This window comes from Ixodes scapularis, unplaced genomic scaffold, assembly GCF_016920785.2.
Source record: "Ixodes scapularis isolate PalLabHiFi unplaced genomic scaffold, ASM1692078v2 PGA_scaffold0__279_contigs__length_252992795, whole genome shotgun sequence".
In the NCBI taxonomy this organism is placed as follows: domain Eukaryota; kingdom Metazoa; phylum Arthropoda; class Arachnida; order Ixodida; family Ixodidae; genus Ixodes; species Ixodes scapularis.
This window is the reverse complement of record NW_024609835.1, coordinates 86230320-86242622: the sequence shown is the minus strand read 5'-3', so window position 1 is coordinate 86242622 and position 12303 is coordinate 86230320. Positions and strand designations below refer to the sequence as shown.

The following is a 12303-nucleotide window of genomic DNA, read 5'->3' as shown; positions in this document are numbered from 1 at the left end:
TGCGGAGAGAGCCAAAGCGTAGTTGGCCACAGTGAGCTCGTTCTCGTTGCGGCTCTTTGCACGACACGGCCCGAGCATGCTTCTGACACGGCCGGTACTAGTTGCTGCGAGTCGCGAGCTGCAAGCCGACGTTAAAAAGGATATGTTTGAACTACGAGGGTGTCAGCAAGAGCCACGCAAATGCCAAATACCTGTTCACACTCGGAGCGGACACGCGCGTTTGATCGAAGTGCTGGGTTCGCTGTTAGACCGCGTTTCGGTAAGCGCTTCTGGACCGATCTTTTACGATTGCAACTCGATACTGACATGACACTCGGCAAAGAAAGGTTAGACCGACATCGCGTAGCTCCCACGAACTGCTATAGCTCGACACTGACGTAGCGTCGAGTCAGAATAAAAATGGCATACTAATAACAGAGTGTACATACCGAGTTGCCAAGGTAATCCGTATAGCGTTTATTTGAGCTCTATATCGCACAAAACAAGGAGATAGAATCAATGAGAGTCCCTTTTCGACGACAGCGCTGTCTCCGCTGTCTCGGAAAACAAGGAGATCGAGATGACAAGGGGAAAATATTGACCTCTGAAATTTAGTTCAGGGATCAAACTACTCATCCGGTAAGGGTCCACAAGGGTCGCGCGGGCATATTCCATTCAGCAGGCCAGCCGGTCATGGACAGACGGTCTTGGCCAAGGACCGCCGGAGCAACGGTGCGCCGAGTCGATGTTGCTGCTAGGCCTACTATATTCTGCCGAGCTCGCTCGGTCGGCAGAATCGTGGTTGTTGTAGCTCTTCTCGTGTGTTTGTGGATCCTGCGTTCTTGATCGTGGTCTGTTTTAAGTACTCCTTCCTTTTTTCTTGCTGGTTGAAGTCGGGACGCACGAGAAGAGCACGAAGAAAAATAAATGTCCGTTGGTGGCCGATACCAAGTAACTGAGCGACGCTGTCGGCCTTGTTGATTTGATCGTAAAAAGTGCGTAAGACAGCTTCGGAGCTGTCGTAGGATTCTGTCGTAACCTGCGCAAAGGTTACGACAATTTCGTTTCGAGAGCACGGGTTTTCTCTCAAATTTGTCGTACGCACTTTTTTCGTCGTGAATTCGCTTTGAGAATCCTGCCTCAGAGCTGGTTTTGTCAGTGCTGCCGTGGTTGCCGACTTGCCGTGGTCCCGTGGTGCAGCGTGCGTGCAGCCCTTGCACATCTCAAACGGCCACGTTGTCACAGGTCGTAAATCGTCGACGCGCCACCAAGTGGCAACGCTCGTAACCACAACATTCACGCCGTAGCCTTTCCCGACCGGCACAAGTGACGTCACGAATGCGCCCAATATCCCAAGACGCATCGCGCTCTCCGATGGCCGATTTTTGAGCGCGCGCCCAATCGGGCCCATCAGGGTGAAAAATATAGCCATCCGTTCAAAATACAAACGCGCGATTATGATTTATGAATATCATTGATCATATTGAACCTATTTCTGACCATAATAGGTGTATTTCAAGTTTCGCTTCAGTATCCCTTTAAAAGAAAACTTTTTTTTTTTTTTTTCGCAACACGTTCCTGGGACGTGTTTCTTTTAGCCTGTACAGATTTTGGTAAAAGAAACTTGTTTCGAAGGTCTGAACCTCTGATAATGCAAGGATACAACACTTCCGGCGAATTCTTGATAGTTTTTTTGTTTTTTTTCTCCAGCTTTTATTTTTTTATTTTTTTACTATTGGTGCAGGTATTTAGTTCGAAAAGACATAGCTTTGAACTTCCGAACCACTAAGCATGTGACGAGTAGTGCCTTCTGACAACGATTTTCTAACAATGATTATCTACGCAATCTTTTATGCAGTGAAGAGCGACAGTAGCTATACATATGCATAAATAATTTCAGATTAAAATAAGCTCGACCACGCCCTCTTTCCCCGTATTGTTTTCTTTAACAGTCCGAAATATCTGGGAGGGGGGGGGGGAAGGAACTGAAGCCCCCCCCCCCCCCCCCCCCCCCCCCCCCGCTACCCTCTTTCCCCCCGTTTTTCCTCTTCCGACGCCACTTGTATGGTAGAACGCTCCTCGACCTCGGGTTTTGTCAGCTTTTTGCGAGGCGGTTCCTCCGTCCCAGAAAATAAACCTCCAGGACAATGGACCTTTTGGCGAATATGTGCTGCCACCTAGACACCCAAATGGGTTCGAGACTAAGTGGCTCGAAAACAAGGCACGTGCAAGGCCTCTCCCATCCGTTCGACATTCGAAACGTCAGCCACATCCAGTTCGCCCGCTGAGCCGCTGTGACCTAGATACGGCTCCCCCAAACTTGCCTTTGTCTCCATCATGGGTTATTTTCTGCCCCGAAGTCAACGAAAAGAAACCATCTTCCCTCTCTGCTTGGCCAGAAGGAAGAGAGAGAGGGTACTAGTACCATTTACTCTCGAATCGATGTTTCTACAAAAGGTTGCCAGCGTCACACGGGCGGCGTTCAATCGGATTACTACCAACGTGCAAGGGGTGGCGAGGTAGTTTGCCAGGTCGCTTCAAGGTTTTTCTGAGCCTCAACCTCCTGCTCGGCCCTGGCCGTTTCGAACTGGCTGAGTCTCGTAAAACAGTGTGTTCGTGTGATCACTACTGCATGATGCAGGTTAAAGACCCCCCCCCCCCCCCTCCCAACCTCCCCCCCTCGCCCCCGCCCCCGGGCTGGCGGTCACAATTACTGATCTATGGCCACACGTCACTCTGCACTGGCAAATATTTCAGCACATCCGGGACACTCGTCGTCTCATTTACTTGCCTGACCAACTTCGCAGAATCTAGATATTACACCCTAACTTTTCTAAACTTGATTTTGTGAAAACCAGTGAGTCGTGAAAACGTTATTTGAAACAAACTGTGGAGGAACTTGAAAACCGGACTTCGAACTTTGAAAACTTGGACTAGAAAGGAATTCAAAATCTTCAAAGTTTTTTTTTTTTCGAATTTAGAGTTAAAAGAAAATCGAAACCTTCGAAATTTTCGAACTTTATGCAGAAAGAAATTCGAACTCTTCGAATTATTCGAACTTCATGTCTATAAAAATTCGAAGCGTTCGAAGTTTTCGAATTTTATTTCCAAAGAATTTCGAAATCTTCGAATTTATCGAACCTGAAGTTAAAAAATATTCGAAATATTCGAATCCGAAATTTTAGAAACCGTGAAAGCTTTGGACTTTTCGAATTCGAAACTCCACTCTGATCGAAAGTTGCGAATTTTTCGAATTCGAACCTCGGTCGGTACGAAAATATCGAAATTTTTCGATAATCGAACCTCAGTTCGCTTCGCAAATATCGAAACCTTTCGAAATCGAACCTGGGGTGGTTCGCGACATCCCTACTTACCGGCGGCAGGGCCGCTGCGTGCGCTGCGCCACCACGGAGAGGGCTGCTCTGGTGGCGTTCCTTCAAACTATGACGCGCGAGAGCCCATGGGAGCCTCGTTTTTTGAAACTATGACGCGCGCCAGGCAATGGGAGCCTATCGATCAGATTTCTGCTGCAGACAACAGGCTTCGCTCCATTGGGACAGGTGAGGGGCCGTTTGGCGCGGCTTCAAAAGCTGATGACGTCGGTTTGCTCCATGGGAGAGTTAATGCTTTCGCATTAAGAGCCCGGCTTCTAAGCCATCATCATCATGCATCACTAATTTCCTTCTTTACGTAGAGAATTAAGATATACTTGCCTCGATATCATTTGGCCAGACATAATGGAGGAAAGGGTGCGTGAGATGGTAGCTTTCGCTGCGTTTACAAGACTCTTTTGGCCACCAGAAAGAGGTGCGAATTCGGGGAAAGGACGCGGGAAAGCGTATCTTAGTTCTACCATAAGAAGTAACACTGCGCGCAACTCTACTCGTTTTTCCCTCAAGAAAAAAGGAAGTTTCGTGCATTGTTCATACGTCGCACGAAGTAGTTCTTACAAGATTGGTTTTCGGAGAAAGAAGCGATGCTTATGGCGTTTGGAACGTGTACGTCTTGATAAGCTGACATATATCTAAGCTAAAATGCATGGGAAGCTCCCTCCTCTGACGTACTCTTTCCACTTCAGCAGAGCGGACACTGAAGACCTTCCTCTTCTGCGTTCACTCTGCTAAAGTGGAAAGGGCTGGGAGGATCCTTCCCCTGAACCCTTATCGGAGTTTATTTTTCGTCCCATTTGGAGGGTGTTTTTCGGAGTGTATTTTTTGCCAACAATTCCGAACTCATCGGAGTCTATTTTCGTTTGATTCCCAATTCTCCGAAATTCGGAGTTTATCTTCGTGGTGTTTCGTATTAAAAATAAATAAATAAATAAATAAATAATATCCGGGCGTAAACGTATGCTCGACGAAATATAAAACGCGCTTGTATTAATTAATATATCTTTAGATGGATTCGGCATTGGTGCCATTGATTTGTCCCCCGACAAAGGTGGCACACAAGTGTCCTTGATTTAAAACAACCCTGAGACTGGGGAAATCATGAACGTAAAGCAGGTCGCCTGCGCCCTATCACTCATTTCAGTAACACAAGTGTCGCTTCGGAGGAGTCGCTGGGAAGCGACTACCTCCGGGAGTCGCTGGGAAGTTTGGATTTATACCATCCTACTCCATCAATCCACCCCGCGGCCGCGCGAGGTGGAGTGAATGTTATGGAGAAGTTTCAACTGCCCCTCTTCCCCATTTTATGCTCTTTCTATGGTCCATAGCTCACCCTTACAAAAACGCAAGCTCTCGATCCTTCCTCTAAATCACAAATATAGTATGGCCCAAACTGCAGGAAACCAAAAAAACAGTGGCTTTCGTCGTGACCCGTAAGTACAATTACCTCTTGTTCTGACTGCTGAATGAACATTGACGAAATAAGCGGACACCCTTTCTGACATTGTCCGAGATTTTAAAGATAATTGTGGTGGCATTTTCTTAGGACCATCGACCCTGTGCGCTGATGAAACTGCAAAATACCGTTGTTTTTTTTTTGTTTTTTTTTTTTTGCGGGGGGCTTCGGGCGTAAAGATTCAGAATTTATCGGATAAATCCGAATTGACCATATTTTACCGGCGGGTGTCTTTTTGAAGTTTTTCGGATCTGTATCGCCACAGTTGGACGCTGTGACTTCCCTCGCCTCGGGATATGTGCAGCACATTACGCGGAAATGTCTCTCAGGTGACATGCAGGTACTGCAAATGACGTCCTTCAGCAAAGCCCCTACCGCCCCACTCTCCTCGTGTGTTGACGCGTGAATGCATGCGCACGCCCACGCGTGCAGCGCAAAGGCCGACATTAGCAACGCGGACTCGAGCTACGGGCACAAGACAACTCGTTGTGTCTCGTTAATTGGGCGGGCCATGAAGAGCGGGGTCCCGTGACGAATTGACTAACGCAGCAACTCGGTAGAGCGCATGCGCCGAGCGTGCAGTCTGACCCCGAGCCGCGATGCGATGATGGCCACAAGGAGGACCCTTTCAAACACGCTGTCAAGGCCATGGCGATGATCGCGCAACGTCGCGACCCTCACCATGCCCGTTCCGACAGTGGGACGCGAGAAGTCGCAGTTTGAATCAAGCGGAACCGAACCGGGTATTCTAACATTTCGTGTCAAAGACCGGTTGTCACACGCAGCGCAGAGCTGTGTCCGGCGTTGTATTTGCTCCCCTCGTCAACGCCGAGTCCTCCTCTCCGGTTGCAAAACCTGACTGGAAAACACTTTTGCTGGGGATCCGGACATTTCGGTGTAGGACATTTCGGTGTAGGACGTTTCGGTGCGGACATTTCGGTGCACGGAAATTTCGGTGCACGGATATTTCGGTGTACGGACTTTTCGGTGTACGGTCGCTTCGGTGCACGGAAATTTCGGTGTAAATTTGAAGTTCGGGAAGTTGAACTTACTTGCAGTTATTCGAACATTTTATGTTCACGCATAAAATATAACAGTTGTATTCATTAAGACATAAAGCTTGTCCCAATTCAAACACGGTTGATTCTGCTCGTTATTAAGACATACATACCTTAAACAAGTCAAATTACTTTCCTCTTTCACACTACGAGGATATTTTCCTAGCTAGCAGGTGTATAGCTAAACACAAACTTATTCGCTTGTCTGACTTTATTCCTGATGGAATGCTCTTTCTGGAAAGTAGCTCGAGATTATAGGCCTTCTGAATACTATAGAAACAGGTAAAGATACACATCATAGGTTAGTCGTGGGTTTCATTATCAAGCAAAAGTCCGAAGCCAAATGCATTCAGAAGCAAAATAGTACACAAAATGTAATGTGGACCACTTTTATTTACAAAAGGCACATGGCCCGGGACCTAGAACGACACGTTGCGGGCAACTCCCCTAAGGAAGCGTCGCACATCACTAGCGTCGTATTCTCTAGCAAGTGTCTTTAACCGTTCTGCAGCCTTCGCGTATTTTGAGGCCTGCTTGAAGCGCTGGCCCATCTCGAGTCTTCCAAGCCGGTGAAGTTGCAGGGCGTCTTCTCGTTGTAGCACCTCCAAGAATCTCCAGAGAGTTGGGTGCGAGCACTGAACATGAGCTTGGAAGCTCCGGTGCCAGGCTTCCACTGAGTTCGTGGTCTTGGAGCCGCCCTGGAGAACGGTGTCGTGGTGGTTCCATAGCTTAATTGGAAACTGCGCATCTCTTCTGCCCCGTGCCGTTAGCCGCCCAATAAACACATCCTCGAAGTAGTCGACCACCGGGAGAAGTTCTGCGCGGATGCTGGACGCAAGCTCAGTGACGTCTCCACGTCGTCCTGGAGCACAATTGCAAGAGCTGGGATCATGCGAGCTTCCAGGTTTATGTCGGGGTCAAAAGCATACAGCTCCTGTAGTCCTTCCGACTGAAGTCTGCGGTAGACACATTGCGACAGGTGAAAAAAACACCCGCGCACGTCGGCGCTTGGGAAGACCGCCCTGAAAGCGTTGATAGCCGCCAGTTCGTAATCCACTGTGACGGTCCTTGGCTCGCAATCTCCCCCACACTCGGCGTTAAGGGTGTTCAGGGCTCGCGTGTACGTCCCACAGTCTTTCCGCGTTAGCAAAATGTATGCCGCAGGCAGGATGGAGCCGCCCACTTCGCAGTGTAGACTGTAAACCTGGTAAAACAACTCAGGCGCAACCTTGAACGTCCCGTCGGCGAACCACTTCTTAGATGTTCGGAGAACATCCACCATCTGCGGGCTGCAGAAGATAAGGAAACGGTCCTGGTCTTGCACACCGGAGTCATGCAACAGGAATCTGGACCCGTCAATCTTCGACGCGTACTGCGCAGGGATGACGACGTCTTCTAAGCGTGAAGGGAGAGGCATCGGCCGTTGCTCCATCGCCCGCGCCCTCCTGCATGCAAAAAAGTTGGAAATATTATTGCTGTCACGTTTCAACTATAGGGCAGTTACTCATTATTATTTTACTATATTTTCAATTTTAAAAATGTTTAGGCTAGCCCGATGATAAACTGGACATCTCCATAGCATATGAGGTGGCATATATTTTGCTAAGGTAGCAAAGATGTTAATTCGTAACATTCGTGTATAACACTTACCTTAATGTTCTCTTAACAGTGTCCTGAGGCGGTAAGTAACTGCAAGCTTCCGGTGTCATCTCGGCCACCAGGCGTCCGACGATGGCTTGATTGGGTTCCTCAGTCGTCCGTGCTCTTTCCTTCATTGATGAGTACGCCAACTTGGCCTCTTGGTCCAGTCGGCTGGGAGCATGGCTGTGTTCGTTGATCAGCTTGACAACTTCTTCGTCAATAGTGTGAGCCCTTGCTTTACACTCCAGTTTCCGGCTACATTGCCAGTATGTCTGCGAGGAATAGGCGTTTTTATAAATTATAACTTAGCTAAAGACAGGAAGGGTCGGCGTAACAATCTTCGTACTATTAAAAAAAGATCGCATTTGAATCGCAAACTCAGTGAAAGGCTCACCTTTTCTTTGAAGCAACGTTCCTTGTCATACTCGAAGCCTTCGTGCAGAAGTTTCAGCCCACCGCGGTTACTTCGCAAGTACACAGCCATTTCAGGGAAGTGACGAGTTAGTTTGCACCAACACTGGTGCATACGACGAGGCGACACACAAGTGAGTCACCAATAGGGGCGTGTCCTCTAAAACCGGAAGTTCTCCCCCCTCCCTCCGCTTCACATCTGCGGCGTTATGTCCTCTCCTGGACCTTCCTTCCTTTATGATAGAATGCGAAAAATTAACTGGAAAGGGCAGAAATAACTGGTGACATAAGACCAAATGCAGGGGTGCCCCCTTTTCGCACCTCACCCGCTGAAGGCGAAACAAAAGAAAATGAATTCCTGCCTTGTTTGTCCGTATTGTCAATTTCTCCATAATTCTTCTAGGAGAGAAAAAAGGTTTGTTGAATGGAACGGCTTTACAAAAGGCAATAGGTGACCGGCGTTTGAGCCGGAAGTTTCGTCATCCGAAGCGAGACACCACGTGATTTTACGCTTCCGGTTCGTCCGGTGCCGGTCGCGGTTCGTCCAGCTGCATCAAGAGCCCTTCTAGGCGTGGTGGCCGTGGTGTATTCGCGGTGAAAATGGCTTACAGCTCCGCGGTACGTTGTTCTAACGCAAGCCATAGAGGGCATAAGATGTTCCAGTTCCCGTGTAACAAAGCATGGAAGCAACGATGGGCCGTCGCTGTTAAGCGAGTGAAAGAGCGAGATGACCTGTGACAGACAAACGTCGGTGACCGTTTATGCGCGGCCAATATTGTTTAAGGCCAGTACAACGTGTTCTCTCTTTCTTCGGGTAGGGCCTGCGGGAAATAACGATCTCTGACAGTCTTTTGGCACCCACCAAAAGCGTCTCGATTATTCCGCGAAGGGGTGTGCACTGCTTGTCGTACAAGGCATCCGCGAGAACGCGGGATGCAATCTCGCAGGCAATCAGTTCATAGCACGACGTTTCATCAACATACAGTGCCATTACCAGGCCATTTAATCGTTACATCGACAGCTCGGATTAACATTTTCTGTGGTGAGCCGCCGCAGACTGTTCCCGGGGAGCGGCGTGGATGGGTGACTTGCTATAATATAAATAAACAAAAGGACAGGTCAGCTTTTTGTAATATAAAGAAACAAAAGCAAATGGGCAGCACCTTCATATTGACGAATAATAAAGCAGTAGCACGACCCTGCGTAGCTCATATCAAAATCGGTTCTCGTTTGTGCATGCTTTCTTACTCGACATTAAAAAAAACGCGCGGGAAAGAAGAAAGGGGGGGGGGGGAGGGTTATTGTAGTTCACGGGGGACAACTTAGTTGAAGTACCAAAAACGCGTGAGTGTTAAAAAGCAAATATTGTCACGTAGTCAGATGTCGTCGAAACTAACTTTCGCACGGAAGTGGCGTTTTAATCGCGCGAGAAAACATATTAGCTGAGTTTGAAACGCCGTCTGACCGACTTCTTTCCCTGTCTTCAACTTTTAGTTGCCTGAAGATTTTCTTACCCAGACTCAGGTGCTCTAACAAAATGAGAAAAGTACGCCAGACCTCCGATCGAACATTTCAGCTGGCCGCGTTCCACGGCTTACATTCGCGCCTATTTCAGTCGGTGATATGATCTAACATAACCATCAAAAATAAACAGAACCCAAATGAAGAACGCTGGCTCAAAAGGAAAACGAAACATCCAACCTGAGTTTTCATGCGAAGATCCGGAAAGCACTGTGCGAGTGCAGCTTGCCGCCGGCCGCACTCGCTCTACGCTTTCGTGGCCGTTCTCGATGCTTCTACGTACCGATTAGTACTTAACTTATCCGTAAAAGTAACTTGAGACGTTCAGAAGTGTGTAAGTCACCCAGCAGCAGAAGAAGATGGCCCGGATTGATCGGGTTTCAACTCCCGCACACGCTTCCGTAGCCGTCATGGGGCTGCGTCGGCTGCTAGCTACGAACCGGAAGTGAATATTACCCAGAGTTCTTTGAGGCTGCTGCCAAACGCCGGTCACCTATTCCAGTGATAAGCCTATATCCGGACAAGCCTTAAGACCACATTTATATCACGGGTTAGAAATGTTAGAAATGGAATATACGACGCTTTTCTAAGTCGCTTGTTTGTGTCTTTTGTATGTTCTTCGTAAACCCCAATCGTCGTTCTTTGTGTACGTGACTTACACCGATGTTTAGACGAGCCTCTCTCGAGGGTCGTAATTCTTTCTCTACGAGAGCGTGCCGTGCTCCGTTTACATGTACACGGACCAGGGAATGAGAGCCAGGCATGACCTGGGGTTCAACTTGGAGGGTGAGGAGCGACGTCAACCCTCGTCCGCAAACCTGCGGGGTCTGATTGCACGCGGCGACGGCGAGGCCAGCGCGGGCTTGAGACGAGCGCGTGGAGTGGGAGCCCGCGGGCGCCATGCTGTCGCCAAGTTGTGTTCGCCCGCGCGCGTGTTTAATTTAGCTTCACTTCATGCTTTTACTTTCTCGGCGAGTTCGCGAGTGTCTTTTGGCCGAAGCTGGTCGTCTCCATAGCACGGCTCATGGTTTCTCCCGGAGTCGGGAAGCACCGGGTGAGCCTGAGCGCTGTAACGGCACACTTGTTTATAGACCCTCTACGAAGGTGTCTAGTCGCACCGTCGGCGCATTTACTGACATGTTTGTAACCAGTGACCCTTCTGCCTAAGGGTCTTGTTTCCTGGCATTAAAAAACAGGCTGTGATGCCGGAAGTATATTTTGAGTAAGGGGGTAAAGCGAAGTTCCTTTTTGTCGTTTTCTTTAATAATGTGTATGTGTTTTTTTTTTAGATATTACAGATATTATGTACATTATTTTTTTCTTCTTTCACTACGTCGTGTACAACGATTTTTATTTACTGTGTGCAAACCTTATTTTTGTACGCGTACGGCATCTAATTACGAGACGCTATATATCATTAAAAAGAAACAGTACAGAAGGCTGGGGTGGTCAAATCAATAATCGGAAACGCTCTAAAGAAGTCATGTCTTCATTATGTAGGCCAAGCCATCAAAAGGCAGTGGGTGAGGTTAGAGGATGCGGGTTATGATAAAGTTTTCGTCACGAGGCAGCTCTCCCCAAGTTTCGGCGAGAGAAATGGAACAACGAGAGAAAGAAGTAAAAAAGTTGCCGTAGTCCCGTACTACCACAGTGTTTCGCATAACCTTAAAGCGAGTGCTCACAGATTTGGAGTTGACGTAGTGTTTTCATCTGATTACAAATTAAACAGGATGACTCCGTTCTTTGCACCTCCAAAGGAATGCAGAAGGCAACATCAGGACAGGTCAGTGGCTTGCAAAGGAGGTGTAGTCTATGAGATACCCTTAGCATGCGGTTTTAGATATGTGGGGCAAACTTCGCGGTGCGTGAATGACAGACTGACCGAGCATAAAAGAAATGTAAAAAACGGGGCACCGAACTCGGAGATCGCCAAGCACGTGTCTGAGTGCAACAATTGTAAGGTGTTTTGGTCGGAAACGGAGGTAATACATCGAGAGGAAAGTGAGATAAAAAGGGTAGTGAAGGAAACAGTCCGAATTAAGTCGATGGGAAATTGTATTAGCCAGCCATCAATGCATCTAGGAGAAAGCTCAAGAAAATTCCTCAAGATGTAAACCCCCCCCGTTTTTTTTTTTTTTTTTTTTTTTTTTTTAGCTATCCAGCACCTTGTGCGTTGCCTACAAAGATGCAGTACAGGTGCAGGACATATTGTTTGTTCTGGTATTCCTTGTTACTTCTTTCAAGTGTGTAGTTGAGGTTGGAACTTTTGCATTCTCCCTTTTGTGTATTTTGGTTCATGGTTACCCTCGTCCGCTTTCCTTCAATGTGTAGTGCGGGTTAGAATGACCCGTTGCAGCCTTTTTTTTTTTTTTTTACGGTGATTAAGTACCGGCTAGTTTAATGGTTTGTTGCTTGGCTTTGTGTAATTAGGTCTTGTATGCCCTCTTTCCCTTTGGTTCCGTGTGTTTGCGGGTTTGAAAAAAAAACAAAAAAAAAAAAACAAAAAAAAAACCTTTTAACGGTTTTTTGTTGACTTTGTGTGGTCGGAGGCATATCTTGTCCTTTTGTCTGGCTGAAAGATTTTTCGTTTGTAATGTTTTGGGCCTATGTTTGGCTTAGTGTATTCCGGGTGGTATGTTGTCATTGGTTGACTTGGTTGGTGGTGTGTGGACGTGGTGTGTATAAAAGTGCATACGATGGAATAAAATCCTTAGCTGTGTTTGAGACGTCGCCTCCTTGTGGCCTCTTTTCTTCTCGTCCCTTTTCCGAAATACCCCAGTCTCGGGTTAAACAAAACTATAGTACAGAATCAATTTTCAGCGAACACTGGTTTGTTGACATTGTACAG

General features: G+C 47.6%; 1 pseudogene; it reads right to left on the bottom strand.

The window, feature by feature from the left end:
- Nucleotides 1-6184: 6184 nt before the first annotated feature.
- LOC120846408 lies at nucleotides 6185-7840 on the bottom strand (annotated as a pseudogene).
- Between the last annotated feature and the right edge of the window lie 4463 nt (nucleotides 7841-12303).